Source organism: Monodelphis domestica, chromosome 3 (assembly GCF_027887165.1).
Source record: "Monodelphis domestica isolate mMonDom1 chromosome 3, mMonDom1.pri, whole genome shotgun sequence".
In the NCBI taxonomy this organism is placed as follows: domain Eukaryota; kingdom Metazoa; phylum Chordata; class Mammalia; order Didelphimorphia; family Didelphidae; genus Monodelphis; species Monodelphis domestica.
The window spans coordinates 104,065,763-104,084,348 of NC_077229.1; the positions used below are offsets into that span (position 1 = coordinate 104,065,763).

At 35.5% G+C, this 18,586-nt stretch overlaps 1 protein-coding gene across 5 annotated transcripts in view; it reads right to left on the reverse strand.

The window, feature by feature from the left end:
• Positions 1 to 18,586, reverse strand: part of ARHGAP39 (Rho GTPase activating protein 39) — a 426,284-nt gene that overhangs the window by 173,320 nt on the left and 234,378 nt on the right. The window lies entirely within an intron of this gene.

The window sequence follows — 18,586 nt, forward strand, 5'->3', positions numbered from 1 at the left end:
TTGGCTGGTTGTTAAAAAGCATTTAGCTTGGTGTAGAGAAAAATACAGGCTTAAAAGTTTTTTTTTTTCTAGGAAGGTATCTCTTATTCATATGGTAACATTATGTAAAATCCCTTTATAAATTCAATTGTTGAAAATGCTAATTATACTGAGCATTGATGCTAAATGAAACTAGGTATGCATGCTCACCAAAAAGTTGTCTTTTGATAAAGTTCCAGTAGAAAAGGGCTTTTGTGTAGATGAAGTTCTCAAGGCACTTTTATTCGTAGATTAAATTGTTCTGAATACATTGATCCTCAAAAATCTTTAAGGTTTCCTCCATGAGATCCATATCTGTATAAATCTCAGGGTCATACTTGACCCCTTAGACTTATCCCACATAACCAGTAACTTGACAAATAGTATTGGTTCTTCCTCTAAAATAGTGGTCTCCAAGTTTCAAGTATCTCTCATTTCCAATCTGTCTTCTACTCAGCTGTCAAAGTAGTGCTCCAAAAATAGTACTCTACTGAAATTCCAATAGTTTTCTACTACTTGTAGAAATAAATACAATTTTATTTGTGTTATAGTCAAAATCTTTCACAGCCTAGTCTCAACTTACTTTTCCTTTACTCGATTAATGGTTCAGCCAGAGAAGTTGCCCAGCTGTTTTTCACACTATGTTCCATCTCCCATTTTGACCACCTTTACATTGGGATTCCTCCATGCCTGGAATGTATACTCACTTCATCACTGTATCTTAGAATTACTCATTTTTAACAACCCAAATGCTACCTTATACACAAAGCCTTCACTAACCCTCTTCTGCCACTTGTTCCCTCATGCAAATGATATTTTATATTGTATATGCTTTTATATGATGCTCATGTTGTCTACTATAGATTGTAAGCTCCCTGAGGGCAGAGACTTATTTTTATTTTGGGGTTCCCAATGCTTAGCACATTGGCTAGTGTAAGGATAATTTTATAGTTGTGACTTAAAAATCTAAATTAATTTGGTCGCCAGGGAAAATCCCAAATAATAAAATACCCAAGTCAGCTGGAAATTATGGTGATTTTAATTAATATAGAGAGAAGGAATTAAGGAGAAGAGAGAGAGAGAGAGGAAAGAGTTAATTTAAACTGCTCCAGCTCAGGCTGAACCAGGCAGGAGTTAAAGGCCTTGACCAAAGTGGCCTCCCTGAGCCCAAGGGAAAGGAAGTCAGTCTTACCCAAGTCACCACGAGACTTTCTCAAGGAAGCTGTCTGAGGGAGCTCCTCCAGGCTGAGTTCCACCATTGAACTGGTGCCCAGGCTGCTCATAGACCTTTTCACCCTTCTGTCTCCTCTAAATTTTCACATTTACCAATCACATCAAAGGCTTTCTCCAGGACTGCCCATACTTTTAGTTCTTACCTTCTTTGATTAATTATATCTTTAGAGTTACTTCACACTTCTTTGTTAAGTTCACTTTTTGTTAGTTACTTGACCTTTTTGTGATTAATTTAAACTTTAGAGGTACTTAACATCTTTTTGTATTAAGATACTAAAAACAGACTTAGCTTAAAGTTCTAGCTTTACTATAAGGTGAGAACTAAGTACCTTCATTGTTCAATCAGGAGATTACAACTTTATCTTCCCCTAAAGTACATCTAAGTAGGGTGGAACAATTTTTAAAGTTCACACCAGCACATAATAGATATTTAATAAATGCTTTCAGAAAGACACTGCAGTCCATTCAGAAAAACTAAATGTCAATTCCATTGACCAATTTCTTTCTGGGCTTTGGGGGAAACTACTTGGTATACACAATGGAAGGGTTGATTTAGAATTTTAAAAAAAGTTATTTGAGTAGCATCAATTAGACAATAATTATAGGTTTCATATTTTGAAGTATACAGTTAACTCATTTAGAACAGCAAATAAAACTGGTTGATCTGACTCCTTTTTCTTAGAATTTCTGGAGGATAGACTGGTAGGCTTGTGTAACTATTGTGGGGTATTTTGTATAGTGTTTATTAGAGCATGTATTTAGATAGAAAGCCTTCATTGGCCATTTTATATGTATGGGGTGCTCAGGGAGGAGTAGTATCGCTGGTATGGAGGGCTTGTCGTGCCTTCCTAGGGCAGCTCTCCAGCCTCTGACCCCCACCTGACACCCAGCTCTCACTTGTGGCTCCCAGTAGCTGCTAGCATGCAGCAGTGGCCACATCCCGAGCAACAGCTTCGACAGGCCAGCTAAACCTTGTGAGGGTAGCTATCAGGTCATAGACCCCTGGTGAACTAGGGCTTTGCTCACCCAGCATGTGAAAACTGCTTTGGCCAAACAGACGGAAGAAATCAATAAGAAGGTTCAACGGCTGAGAGGGCGAAGCAGCAAAGCACTGTAGAGTGCTTAGGGCGTGTTGGAGCACAAAAGACAACACGGCCGTCCAATGCAGCTGAGGAAACGACTTTTCGTACCACTGGTCCCAGGCTTCCAACACCGAGAGAGTGGGACTGTCTCTGTGCATCGACTTTTCCACTTAAATTTCCTTCATGCACAAGTGTTTTTGTCCACACTCATCTACATCACAGATGAAAGCGCACAAAGACAATCATCATCCTCAGTTACCGAGAGACTACTACTATACTATAATAATGAATGCTACTGTACAAGAAACCTTTTTAGCTTTCCTTCAATTGGGAACCTTTAAGTTTACAGAATGGTTCCTTCTCCTTATGTTAGATTTTCTTCATCAATTCTTAAATACTAAGGCACAAAAGATTATGATGCACAAAATGGAAGCTAAAAAGAAAGTTGACATTCAATTTCAACTGGACAATTTTAAACATTCCTTAAATGGTCCAATGGAAAACGAAGATTCCATCCAAAATATATCTGATTTTTCAAAACCTGTTCCTGGATTACCAAGAGAGGAATCCTATTTCTCCTGAAATAGAGACAAAAGACCTCTCTCCTATGTCTCAGATGGAAAACCTCCCGGGTCGTATTGAGCAACACCTGCCTAAACCTCTCACCCCTGCTCTTTCTCCCCATGTCCTGTCCCTTCTCCCATCCCACAAACAACCCCAGATCCAAGAAACCCTCGTCCTCCTACCATACAGATTCCTATCTGTACTACCTCAATATCCAGACAGACACCTCCTATAAAACCACAACCATTGCCCAATTCCTATGAAGACCTTTTGATGCCCCTGAATCATTTGTCAATTGAGGAATGGCTTGATTTTTTTTGTAAATTTGACTCAGTTCCTTATATATATTTGGGAAATTAAACCTTTGCCAGAGTTTTATTATAAAAATGTTCTCCCAGTTTATTGCTTTCCTTCTAACTTTGGTTGCATTGGTTTTGTTTGTACAAAACCTTTTTAATTAGATATAATCAAAATCATTCATTTTGCATTTTGTAATGTTCTCTATCTCTACCTTAGTCTTAAATTCTTTCCATTACCACAGATCTGGCAGGTATGTTATTCTATGTTCACTTAATTTATTTATGATTTCATTCTTTATATTTAAGTCATTTACCCATTTTGGAAGGGTCTAAGATATTGATCTAAATTTAATTTTTCCCATACTATTTTCCAATTTTCCCAGTAGTTTTTGTCAAATAGTGAGTTCTTGTCTCAAAAGCTGGAATCTTTGGGTTTACTGAACACTAGTTTGCTGAGGTAATTTAATGCTAGTCTATTCCATTGATACACTTTTTGGTCTCTTAGCCAGTACCATGTTGTTTTGATGCTTTATAGTACAGTTTAAGATCTGGTACTTCTAGGCCACCATCTTTCACATTTTTTCCATTAGCTCCCTTGATATTGTTGATCTCTTGTTCTTCTAGATGAACTTTGTTTTAATTTTTTTCTAATTCTATAAAAAATGTTTCTTGGTACTTTGATAGGTATGGCACTGAATAAGTAGATTAATTTGGGTAGAATTGTCATCTTACCAATGAGCAATTAATATTTTTCCAATTATTTAGATCTAGTTTTAATTGTGTGGAAAGTTTTTTGGCAAATACATTCCTAAATATTTTATATTGTCTAGGGTGATTTTAAATGGAGCTTTTCTTTCTGATTCTGCTGCTGAGTTTGGTTGGAAATATACAGAAATGCTGATGATTTATTTGGGTTAATCTTGTGCCCTGCAACTTTGCTAAAGTTGTTAATTATTTCCACCAGCCTTTTAGTTGATTTTTTTCTAGGGTTCTTTAAGTATGCCATCATATCATCTGTAAAGAGTGATAGTTTATTTTCCTCATTGCCCACTTTAATCCCATAAATTTCTTTTTCTTCTCTAATTGCTATCACTAGAGTTTCTAGTAAGATATTGAACAATAGAGGTGATAATGGGCATCCTTGCTTCACTCCTGATTTTATTGGAAAGGCTTCTAATTTGTGATCATTGCAAATGATACCTGCTGATGGTTTTAAATATATATTGTGTATTATTTTGAGGAATAGCTCTAGTATTCCTGTATTTTCTAGTGTTTTCAATAGGAATGGGTATTGTATTTTGTCAAAGGATTTTTTCTTATCTATTGAGATAATCATGTGATTTCTATTGATTTAATTATTGATATAGTCAATTATGTGAATGGTTTTCCTAATATTAAACCACCCTTACATTCCTGGTAGAATTCCCATCTAGTCATAGTGAATGATCCTCATGATAACTTGCTATATAATCTTTTTGCTAGTATTTTATTTAAGATTTTTGTATCTATGTTCATTGAGGATGTTGGTCTGTAATTTTCTTTCTCTGTTTTTGGTCCACTGGCTTTGGAATCAATACTATATTTGTGTCATAAAAAAGAATTTGGTAAAACTCTTCCTTTGCTTATTTTGTCAAATAATTTATATAATACTGTTTTTTTTTAATGTTGGATAGAATTCACTTGTGAATCCATATGGCCTTGGAGATTTTTTCTTACGTAGACCCTTGATGGCTTGTTCACTTTCTTTTTTCTGAGATGAGATTATTTAAGTAATCTATTTGTTCTTTTGTTAATCTAGGCAATTGATATTTTTGTAAATACTCAGTCATTTAACCTAGATTGTCATAATTATTGCTATATAGTTGGGCAAAATAGTTCTTAATAATTGCCTTAATTTCCTCTTCATTAGAGGTGAGATCAGCCTTTACATCTTTGATACTGTTAATTTGACCCTCTTCTTTCTTTTTTACTTAGATTAACCAGTACTTTATCTATTTTATTTGTTTTTTCAAAGTACCAGCTCCATGCCTTATTTATTAGTTCAATATTTTTTTGCTTTCAATTTTATTAATTCCTCCTTTCATTTTTTAGGATTTCCAATTTAGTTTTTATGTGGGGATTTTTAATTGGTTCTTTTTCTAATTTTTTAAGTTGTAAGCCCAAATCATTGATTTCCTCCTTCTGTATTTTGTTTCTATAGGCACTTGGAGATGTAAAATTTCCCCAGAGTAGTGTTTTGGCTATATTCCACAAGTTTTGATATGCTGTCTTCTCATTGTCATTCTCTCTAATGAAGTTTCTAACTGTTTCTATGATTTCTTTTTTGACCCACCAGTTTTGAAGAATTAGATTATTTAGTTTCCAATTAATTTTTAATTTGCCTATCTATGGACCTTTGTTAATTATAATTTTTATCACATTTATTATTTCTGCTTTTCTGCATTTGTTTGCAATATTTTTATGCCCTAGTACATGGATGATCTTTGCATATGTACCATATACTGCTAAGAAGAAGATATATTCCTTTTTATCCCAGTTCAGTTTTCTCTAGATATCTATTAACTCTAATTATTCTCTAGCATTTCATTTACTTCCCTTACTTTTTTCTTATTTATTTTTCAGTTTGATTTATCTAGTTCTGAAAGGGGAAGGATGAGATTCACCACTACTATTGTCTTAATAACTATTTCCTCCTTGAGCTCCTTTAATTTTTTCCTTTAGAAATCTAGATGCTATATCATTTGGTACATAAATGTTTAGTAATGATATTACTTCATTGTTTATAGTACCCTTTAGCAAAATGTAATTTCCTTCCTGATCTCTCTTAATCAGATCAATTTCTACTTTAGCTTTGACTGGTATCATGATTGCTACACCTGCTTTTTTTACTTTAGATAATGCATAATAAATTCTGCTCCAGCTTTTACCGTAAATCTGTGTGTATCACCCTGCCTCAGATGTTTTTCTTGTAAACAACATATAGTACGATTCTGGTTGTTAATCCACTCTCCAATCCACTTCCATTTTATGGATGAGTTCATTCCATTCACATTCAGTGTTATCATTACTAACTGTGTATTGCCCTCCTTGTCTTATTCCCCTTCTACTTCTCTGTAGGGTAAGATAGAATTCTATACTCCACTGAGTATATACTTGCTTTTCCTTCTCTGAGCCAGTTACAATGAGAGTAAAGCATTGCCAGTCAGCACTCTTCAATCCTTTTCATGTTATATAATTTACCCCATTCTATCTCTCCCTTCTTTCTTAGTGTAACCATCTCATCCTTTGATTTTTTCACATATCATTCATATGCATACATATCATACATATCATTTCATATCATCACATTTACATATACATCATATCATCATAATCAGCTTACTTCCCTACCCTTTCTGAGTAAATTCATTCTATCTTTTCTATTACTTGTAATAGAGGGCAATACAAGAATATTTGTGGTAATAAGAGGTAGCAACAGAAGGAAGCCAGCTAAGAGGCAAGGCTGGATCTTATACTCCTCCCCCACATTACTTCCTGTCCCTTCCCCAACTGAATCTAAAGGTTCTTCTCAAGAATGGTAAGCTCCAAGGGTTTCCTCAATAATCAATTCCACAATTTAGATCTTTTAACTACAGGAGTTTATTCTTTAAAGGAGAAGAGGTTAGGAGAGGGAGGGGGAAAGGGGGAAATAGGTATCCCTAATTGCCTAAGATTTTCTGTTGATTGAAGATTTTCATGAGATATTCAACTCAGGAAACAAAAGTTAATTTTTCTGAAGGGGGATATTGACAGGAAAAAGGTTTGACTAAATTCCCTCTGAGCTAGGTTTCAAAAGTGCTCTCAGTACTCGGTCAGGGGAACAATCAATGACCAAAAAGAATTGGTTTCACCTTCCTCCCTTAATATTCAGAGAGAAAAAATCCACATCCAAGCAGCTGGGTTCCTAACTTCCCCCTGTCAAGATTCTATTGGAATCTTGTCTCCCTCTGGTTGATTGGTGGTTGATCAAAATTCCAATCTCTTGCTTTTTCTTGCAAATCTCATTTACCTTTTCGGGTTTCTCTTGAGTTTAGACTTCAATTTTTTTTTTTGTTTGTTTGTTTAGGCCTGGTTTATTCTTCAAGAATGCTTGGAAATTTTCTAACTTAATGAATGTCCATTTTACCCCCCTGAAAGACTCTGGGTTGTAAACCCAAATATTTTGCCTTCCTGAGTATCATATTCCACGCCTTTCGATTCATTAATGTAGAAGCTGTTAGGTCCTGTATTATGCTGATCGTAAATCCATGGTATTTTAATGGTTTCTTTCTGGCTGCTTGAAGAATGTCCTTAGTTTGGTGGTTCTTGAATTTAGCTATTACATTCCTGGAAATTGTCATTTAAGGATTTCTTTCTGGAGGTGATCTGTGAACTCTTTCAATATCAATTTTATTTTCTTGTTTGAGGATCTCCAAGTAGTTTTCTTTGATAATTTCTTGTAATATGATGTCCAAAGTTTTTTCTTGATCATAGCTTTCACATAGTCCAATAATTCTCATATTGTCTCTCCTAGATCTATTTTCTAGGTCAGTTGTTTTTTCAATAAAATATTTCATGTTTTCCTCTGTTTTTTTTTTCATTCCTCTGATTCTGCTGTATTGTTTTTTGGTTTCTCATTAAATAATTAGTTTCTAGATGGTCAATTCAGATTTTTAAGAGCCGATTTTCCTTTGTCAGATTTTGGTTCTCCTTTGTCATTAATTGGCTCATTGTCTTCTTTTATCACTTTCATTTCTCCTTTTATCATTTTCATTTCTCTTTCCAACTTTTCCTCTGCCTCTACTAATTAGTTTTTGATGTCTTTTTAGTTTTTCCAGAATCTGTGTCCAATCCATATTTTTCTTTTGGACTTTCCATGAATTTCTTTTGCTTTCATTGTTCCCTTCTGTGTCTGTACCGTGCTCTGTCTCCATTAAAATTCTTTAGTTAGGTGCTTTTTTGTTGTTTGCTAATTTTTCCTATCTAATTATAGGTAGGCTGGGGGGAATGATGTGATAGTCTGAGAGCTAAGAACTCTTGGAGCCCCCTTACCCTGCTGACATTGACAATTCTTTTGAGAACTATTTGTTCATATCCTGTGACCACATATCTATTGGGAAATGGCTACTGGTAATGTAGGTATGTGTGTATCATATAAAAAGATTTTTTTTGTCCATTCTCCAACTTCCTTTCTTATCCTAGGTGTATTAATTTTGTCAGTGCAGAAGCTTTTTAGTTTCAAATAAATAAAGTTACCTATTTTATCTTTTGTAATTGCCTCTCTTGTGTGGGTAAGATTGCATCTTCTATCCTAGCTGTTAGAAATATATGAACTATTTCTCTTCTCATTTTTAATAGCATGATCTTTAATATTAAAGTCGCATTCATTTAGAATATATTGCAGAACATGGTGTATTGTTCTATGCCTAATTTTTGTCCAACTACTTTCCTGTTTCCCCATAGGAAATCAAATAGGGAGTTTTTCCTTAGTTGAACTGTTTTCTACTTTAAACAATGAGTTACTGAATTTTATTGTTTCTGAATTTCCTTTTTATAATTGGTTTCCCCCCCATCACCAATAACAGATAGTTTAGATGACTTAACCAGTTTATAATATAGTTTGGAAGTGCAAGTTTTTCCCCCTTTATTCCTGCCTGTTTTCACCATTTCCCTTGATTTTATAGATCATTCATTTTCCCAAGTTAATTCTGCTATTATTTTATCAAAGTCTAGGTAAAATATCTATTTGGTAATTTGATCGCCACAGCATTAAAAGAGTAAACTAATTTTTATGGTATTATCATTCTTATCATATTGGCATGGTCTAGTCAGGACCACTGAAAAGTCCTTCAGCCATTTACGTTATTATTAAGAAACACTTTGTAATTGAATCTATATGAGTCTTTCATGTTCTTTGGGAGGCTGATCTCCAGATATTTTATATATTTTGTAGTTATTTGGAATAGAAGTTCACTAACTATTACTGCTTCTTATGTTTTGTTATTATTATAGAGGGTCCATGTAACCACAGTTTTGCTTTCTGTAGTTTCAGTTATTTGTGGTCAACATGAGGCCCTGAAGTCCACCGATGAAAGTCCACCAGCAGTAGCAGTATGCCCCAGCAGCCTCTTCTGCTAATTAGTTCCACATTTTTTTTTTCGAGGGAGGGTGGGAGGCTGCAGAGTAGGAGAAGGGAGAAAAAGCACATATATGTGGGGGTTAGCAGGTATTTACTTATATCTGTGGTTTTAACCCACATCCTCTTTGGATTCAGGGGCCCTATTGTATATAGAAATGTTGCTGATTTTTGTGGATTTATTTTATTTCATTCATTCATTACTTAATTCATTCATTCATTTTTAAACCTTACCTTGAGCCTTAGGATCAATACTATATATTGGTTCAAAGGCAGAAGAATGGTAAGGCTAGACAATAGGGTCTAAGTGACTTGACCATGGTCACACAACTAGAAAGTGTCTGAAGCCAAATTTGAACCTAGGACTTCTTGTCTCTAGGCCTGGCTCTTAATCTAATCAGACATCCAGCTTGACCCCCTTGTGGATTTATTTTATAACAAAACTTTGTTGAAGTTATTTCAATTAGTACTCTTTGCTAATTTCCTAGGCTTTTCCATGTAAAATATCATATCCTCAGCAAACAGAGTATAGTTTTATCTCCGTTTTATCTATCTTTATTCTTCAATTTCTTACTTTTTTGTTGTTGTGGCTAATATTTCTAGACTTATATGAAATAATAGTAAGGAGAGCTGACATCTTTGCTTCACTCTTGTACTTACTGGAAAAAGTCATAATTACAATTACATATGATGATTGCTTTTGATTTTAGATAGATCCATTTTATGTTTTAAAAAAGAACCCTTTATACCTATAGTTTTTAAGGATTTTAGCATAAGAGTGCTGGTGTTTTGTAAAAAAAAAATTTTCTGACTACTAAAATGATCATGTGATTTTGGATGTTTTGGCTTTCAATATGATTAATTTTGTTAATTGTTTTCCCAATATTGAATCAAACTTACATCCATGGCATAAATGCCATTTAATCATAAATAATTTATTGCATCAAGTGCCATACTCTGATAGAATTTAATTTAAAATTTTCTTAGTCAATGTTCATTAATGATATTGGCTTATAGTTTTCTTTCTGTGTTTTATCCTCCCTTAGCTTAGGTAGTAGGACGTTATTTGTTTCCTAAAAGATTCTGGGAAGGTGCTTTCTATTTTAATTTTTCAGTATAATTTCTGAAGTACTAAAGTGTTCTCTAGAAATATAATAGGATTTTATGAATCCATTAAGATAGGGAATTTTTTTAAAACTTTGCTATGTTCTTTACAGCTAGATCTAGCTCTTTTTCTGGAGACTGATTTAAGATCTCTATCTAGTCTTCTTATAGTTTGGGTATTTTATATTTCTTCATGTTTTGCTGTCTTTTCACTTTGCTTATTTGCAATTTTATTGATTGATTTTCTGCTTGCTTTTAAAAACGTTTATTAATTTTATTTGTCTTTTCAAAGAATGAGAGCTTTCAGTTTTATTTATCCTTTCTTTTTTTGCTTCCAATTTGTCTAATTCCTCCAATTTTTAACATCTCCTCTTTTGTGCTGATTCTAGGTTTATTTGTTGACTTTACAATTTTAAAAAATGTACATTTGGTCTATTAATCCTCTTCTAGTTTGTTAATATGTTTCTAAGAATATGATTCTCAATTTGTGGACTGCTTTAGCTCCCTCAAAAATTTTGGCATGTTGTTTCATCATTATTATTTTCTTTTATATAGTTATTGTTTCTCAGATTTGTTCTTTGACTTGCTAATTTTTTTAGTATTTCACTGTTAAATCTCCATTTGGGTTTATATGTTTTCTGTGTATTTTTATGTTTTGTAGAGTTATGTTCTATAAAGGATACATTAACTATTTCTGTTTTTTCACATTTGTTTGCAATATCTCTAATGTCCCTAGTACAGGGTCAGTTTTTGTAAAAGTTTCCTGGGGGGCTCAGATTTATGTATATTCTTTTTCTGTCCTATTTTAAGGTGGAAGAGAGATGCTAAAGGTGCTCAGTCAGTAAATGACAAATGATAGATTTGGTTTGGTTTTGAACCTTCTTTTATATTCTGGGTGTCCTAGACCATAGAGACAACTAAAGTTGTTTTATCTTTGGCATATAATTTCTTTTAAGGAGTGGTTTCAGAGATCATGGAGATCAAAGAAAATGCCTAGTTCTGGATCTTATTGCTCACATGACCTGAAGTCTGTATGATTGAAAATCTGTTAACCTAAAAAAGAACTACATATCCCAAGAGCCCACTGACTTCCTGTCATTGTGTACTTCCTGTAGACAGAGGATAAAGAGTGTGGGCTTTGGAGGCTTCCTCTCTCTGATGTACCATCAGCATTGATGGTGGTGAGTGGGGATGACTAAAAAATGGCTAACCAGCCATGGGCACGTGGTCTTTATTTTGTATCTTCTTTATTCCTTGATTTCTAATGATCATTAATAAATCTCTTAAAATATAATATTATTATTGAGATTTAATTTTAACTTTTATAGTTATTACTTTTGAGGGTACCAACATCTTCCCAGACTATGATTGAGATGTAGAGAGAAATTGCACAGCTAATAACAGACATGAAACATGACATTTTTGGTTCACAATACATGGGCACACAAAACTGTGTGGAGAAAAGTAAAGAACAGATTAAAACCTTTTTGGAGAATTTTTTAGCTTGCATAATGGGTCTGGGAAGTGGAAAATCAAACAGTGCTAGAGAAAATCTTTAAAACAGCAACTTGATTCTCCAGACCATTCTGACAAGGCAGCCAAAAGAGATATTGGTTCACAGGACCTGAAAGCTGATACATTTAAACATCAAGGAGCAGAAGGAAAGAGAAATGAGGAGGAGAACTACCTTAAACCCCAAAGCCAAAGCCTTTTACCCACGAGATCATATCAAAAATCTTATAACACTCAAGGATACCAGTCCTGGGGAAGGGTTTAGCACAGGTCAATACGAAACTTCCAATGACTGTCTATGCCCTGAAGCAGGGGCTGAAGAACAATTTAAGGGAGTGAGAACAGAAAAGTTTTTGATAGAGAAACATCTTCCAGCTAGTTCTCAAGCAGGAATCATTTCAAACACAAACCTTTCCTGTGAGCAAGCTGTCAGCTCACAGAAAGCAGTAGTCCAAGATTCTACAGGGCTAGTTAATCATAATGAATTAAATGGGAATGGAATAATTGGAAAGGGGATGGATAATTACACTCTGACATCTGAAAAACCTAAAACATCTATTGACTATACAAGTGCATTACACACCCTGGGGCAAGAAGGTGCAAAAGATAATGAAGAACCTGTGCATTTGAACACCACTATAGCTAGTTTGCAATATGAGGCAAAGATACAGGAACCATATGTATGGATCAAAGTGGGAGATCAAAGTTATAAGACTCTCATTGACACAGGGGCAGCTAGATCCATACAAAAGTCATTTCTAGGGGACATCACAATAGAGGATATGGTTTCAGTGGCAGGTGCTACGGGACAGAACAAGTCCCGCAACTGAAGTCTAAGATGGTAATGTTAGGTCCACTATTCTTTGACCATATATTCCTTCTAATACCAGGGTGTTCAGACAACCTTCTTGGACAAGACTTTCTTTGTAAAATTGGGGCAACTTTAAAATGTGAGGCATCAGGGAATATATACCTCCATTTACCAAAACAATCCCTGAAGCATTATCCTCTCATTTCTGGGACAGCTTGATGAGACCACTGACCAGCAGCAGGTTATAACATTACTTTATGACATTCCTACAGACATTCCACAGGGTGTGTGGATGGCACATAAGAATGATGTGGGGATGATTAAATCACTACAACCAGTAAAGATAGAGGTCAAAGATTATATATCTTCCAAGATCTCTCAGTATAAGCTCAGCAAAGAAGTTGTGGAAGACATAACATCTATTATCAACAGCTTGCTGGAACAGGGAATATTGAGACACACAGTAGTATCAGAGTATAATACCCCAATAATAGCTATTAAAAAGAGCATGCCAAATTCTTATGGTACAATAAATTGGCAATTTGTGCAGGATCTCAGAGCAATAATAATATAATTAAGAAAAGCCATACCATCACACCATCTCCCAATGACATCATTTCTGAGATTCCTAACAACGCATGCTAGTATATCGTAATTGGCTTAAACAACACAATATTTTACAATTCTCCACCATACCAATAGCCAAAATATATTTGAATTATCATGGGAAAAATCAAGTTCTGCGGGACTCATTTAATTCAGGCCTGTAGTGAAAGTGCATCAGTTTTCTGCTAGCTACTGAAAAGTGTAAAAAAATAGACTTGATACAGGACTACAATCCCCATGAGCCTTTGCTCCACTTCCCCAGAATGCCTTGTAATCTCACCTGGGCTGAGATCGAGAAGGTATTTAAGCTGATTCAAAGGCTTTTGAGGGGGTCTTGGCTCTTTTGGACTTCCGTTTTGGAGCAGGCGCGTCTCCTGCGTGATGTGAGGTTATTTTGTCTAGGCCTCTGGCCTAGGCACATGTTTCTTACTTGTATATTCTTTAATCTTTAACCTTTAATAAACCTCTAAAAAATATAATACTTCTTGCAGAAAGAAACTAATTTCTACCTGCCTCAGTCACCCCATCTCCCCTAAATTTTAACTGTTACAAAAGAGACCTAGAAAATATAAAACTCAAACATAGCAAGCTAGTGCATTATGTAAATGATCGGCTTCTTGTATCCCCTGATGCCAAAACATGCCTGGAAGACTACTCAAAGAGACTATTAATAGAATTGTATAAAAGAAAGCATAAGGTCTCCAAAAAAAAGTTACAGTGGGTTCTCCCGAAAGTGGATTACCTAGGCTTTTTCCTAGAAAAGGGCACCAGGAAAATATCCAGTAAGAGAATAGCAGATATACAGAAGCTAGGTATTCCATGTATAAAGAAACAACTTAGGGCATTTCTGGGCACAAATGGGTTATTACAATTATATATCATTATATCTCAGAATATCCACATATTTCCAAGCATCACACAGGTCTGACAAAAAATGAGGTTGAGGAGCCATTGAAGCTCACAAAAGAACATTTAAACACTCTGTCCACCTTAAAGCAAGCTATCCTAACAGCTCCAGCCCTTGGTATACCTAACTACAACAAGAATTTTCATCTATGTCCATGAGGCTAAGGGTATTACTTCTGGAGTGATAGCCCAATATCTAGGATTGAGTTTTTAAGACCTATTGCATATTACAGCGCAATTTTGGATCTGGTTGCAAAAGGAATGGTGCATTGTTTGTGCAGCATTTCCGCTGCTGCCCTCATGGTTAAAAAAAAGCTAATGAATTAGTGCTGGTATGCAAGCTCCATGTCTAATCTGCCCACCAGATAGAAAAACTGTTAATATCACAGAGTAGGTATGTATTTATATCTGCAAGGCTATCCTAGAATGAAATCATTTTGCTGGCAAATGACAATCTAACTTTACATAGATGTGCACCATTGAATCCAGCTACACTAATCCCCGACCTACCATTGGGAGAAGAGCCCCTACATGATTGTACCCAGATGGTAGAAACAGTGCATAGAACTAGAGAAGATCTGAGGGACACACCACTCATTGATCCCGATTTAAAGTTATATTCTGATGGGTCCTCATACGTGGATAGAGGGGAAAGGATTACAGGGGCTGCAGTTGTGACAGGGGATGAGAACCTCTGGCATGCATTATTACCAGATCATGTCAGTGTTCAAGGGGCTATCCAAAGGAAAAAGGGTTAACATATATACAGACTCTGCTTATGCATTTGGAATTTTATTTGCCACAGGATAAACCAGGAAAAATAGGGGATTTGTCACAACAGCTGGAAAGAAGATAGCATATGAAAATCTCATAAACCAACTCTTAGAAGCAGTAGACTTGCCAAAGGAAGTTGCACTGATCCATTGCAAGGCTCCCCAACTTGAAAAGGAAAGTAAGGGTAACTAGAATAGGGATCTTTCTCCCCCCCTCCCCCTCTCTGTCTTTCCTTCCCCCCCCTCTCTCTTTCTCCCTTTCCCTCTCCCTCTCCTCTATACATTAGTAGTAGAGGGAAGTCAAAAGGCAGTTTGAAGAGGTTGAAGGAGGGAACTACTCACTCCCCCCCTCCTCTCCCTTGGCCAAGTTAAACAGCAGCTGTCTCCCCTAAACCCTGCTTTGAGAGGGGAGGTCTCCACTCTTTCTCTATATAGACAGACAACCCTCTATTACAATGCTTAATGCTCAATGACTTCACTTGAGGGCACATACTGTTTTTGCCTTTCTTTGTGCCCCCAGAACTTAGCGCCATTCCTAGCGAAGTTTAATAATTGTTTCTTGTCTAAGTAGCATTTCCTTGTTCCTGGAATGTCTTCTTCATATTATTTTAGGCCATGGAAATTTCTTTGCTTACAGCATTTATTGTTTTAAGATGTCATTTTGAGGCTACAGGGAAATCAAAAAGAGATTTGTATGTTTAACCACCTTAGCCAACTACTTGTGGGAATGTGGTGTATAACAGTTTTACAGGTCCAGTTAGAAAGCCCTTTGCTCTGCCCCCATCTCTTCCTCCAGAATAGAGATTCCTTGTGAGCAGCAGGGGAGGCTGGCAGAACAACTTGCTTTCCACAAATGGCATGACTCTTGTCATCTGACTGCAAATGACCTTATTTACATCTGCTTATATGGCTGTACTAACTGATGCCTTTGTGAGAGTTAAATGTCCCTTTGATATCTACTAGTCATCATATTTCAGAATTGTGGTTTTTAAGCCCCCTGAAATTGTACTATTAGTTACATTTGGATGTCATAAGGTAACCAAAATATAGCTTTCCATATTCTGTATTCCCAGAATATATCCTGCTATGTTTTGCCTCTCTTCATTTCTTATGGAAGCTATAGCCAGTTTGAAATAAAAGTCTGGCCCTCCAAGGTCAAAGTTATTTTTCCTAAGGCCACAGTAATTGATTCAGGGATATCCAACCTAGATGCATGAAGAAAGTTTAAGAGGGTTTTTTTTTTTAAAGTTTTTGGACCTGTGCAATATTTCTTTTAGAAAGTTGACTTACTAAAAAGCAGACAGCCATGGCATTCACAGTATGTTAACCCTTGAGTTCCTTCACTCTGTCTTTAGCATATACAATCTTCATAATATGACAAATGATTGTGTTGCCCTCTTGGCTCAAGAACCTTCACTGGCTTCCCATAGTTCTCAGAATAAAACTAAAATTCCTTATACTAGCATTTAAAGCCTTCTACAATATGGCTCTAACCACTCTTATGCTTTAGAATTGACATTTATTACCAATTCTAAGCAGAATGTAAGGGTTATTTTAAAAAATAATAATAGCTCAGTAGAGAGGGATGTGGGAAGGGATATATTCAGAAATGTAAGTGATGGAAAATAAAATCTATCAATAGAATTTTTAAAGGTGTTTTTTTGTAATGAAATCCTCTTGTGTTAAAAGAAGCTTTGAAAGTCATGGTTTCACATAAATCTAGTAAGACTTGTATGAACTGATATACAGGGAAGTGAGTAAAATCAGAACAACTTATGTAATGACAATAATATGGTAAATACAAACCACTTTGCAAGAATTAGGACCTCTAATCAGCATGATGATGAGCTGTAGGTAAAGGGGAAGCTACTACCTTAGCCCATTTCATTTTTACATTGTGAAACGCAGCCTGCTCAACTGTTTGGCCACACCCCCTTTCCCACTATCAAACTCCTAGAAGGAATTTTGTGCTTTTTGGGTCTTAGTATCTTCACTACTCATTCATTTCTTCTTCTTTTTAATTTTTAGCTATTACAAATATAGCATATATAAAAATATTTTGTACAAGTAGAATCTCTTTTCTCTTTTTGTGATATTTCTGTGTTAAAGTCCTAGAAAGAGAATCACAATTTAAAAGGTATGATCAGCTTTGTGATTAGTATTGAATATTGCTTCCCTAAATGACTAAATATAGGCATATAACAGAATAATTCAAGTTAAAGGAACCAGAATGATCACATATGCTACAAAAGAAGGTTCTAACACAAAAGAGATGACTAAAACACATAAGAAAATGAAAACAAAATTTAAAAATGAGTGGAGTGCCAATATAGTTTAAAATGTTATAAAGCAATTGAATCAGTTAAGAGTATCTGAAGCAAAGGGATAGAAAAGGAAGCATGCAAGATATCTCCATCAACATTCACAAAGTAGATAATTAACATATTTTAAGAAATTAAACAAAAATTAGCTCACACAGATACTTTGCTGGATCTGTAACTAAAACTGAATTGAGTCAATGTGCTTCTTATCTAACTGGGGGTCCACTAAACAAACTAAAGGGCTTTCTCCAAGGTTCTTATGAAGAAAACAGGTAGTTAACAATGAAGCATAAGGATGTCCATGGTTATTCTCTCACTTTTCTACTTCCCTTGCATTTACAGCCATACTTTTCATGGATATTATCTCTTATGCCACATTACCAAGGCAATTCTTTGTATTATTGAGGCAGTGGCCTACTCATGTCCACCTTGCCTCTCTCCAGTGCCTTCTGGGTCATAAAAAAAATTGAATTATTCAAAGACTGTGACATTCTGTGCTTCAAAGATGGATAGCATCACTAGAAGAAAATTGTTTAAAAGATGGGCCTTTGTTTCAGGGAAAAGCTTAAATCATTATAAGCAACTGGCAGTTTCCCAAATGCAATTCAACTCACTCTCTGACTCCAATTAAATTCTGTGCCTATACAGATTCAGCTACCCTCTCATCCTGGAAGTTCTCTCAGTGCCTGGGGCCTTCTCACCCTATAATAACCCTGTGCCATGATGGTCTTCTCTTCCCACTGGTAAATTCCTTTCAAGGTGTCAATTTTGAGAAAAAGTCCAAGCCTACCATGCTTCTTCATCCCTCTCCTCACTGCTTTTGATTCTAAGGATTTGCTCCTCTTGCATCTTCCTAAAAAGGTACTTCTCTCCTGTTCTTGCTCCTAAGTCTTTTATGTGTTGCCATTCCTTATTTGAACGTAAGCTCCTTGAAGGCAAAGATTGTCCTTTTGCTTGTATTTGATTTGTATCCCCAGTACTTAACGCAATGCCTGGTACATAACGAACATTTCAGAAATCCTTATTATCTACCTATCTACTTACAATTTCGCTTTTCATTTGTTACTCCTATGCCATCACCAACTTTTTGCATATCAATTTGTTAAGACCTAGGAAAGGGGATCCTGTTATAGCTGCAACTAAGCTATTGGGGTCCTTCATTACTTCTTAGTCCATCTCTCTAGCTCCTTTTTTTCAACTCTC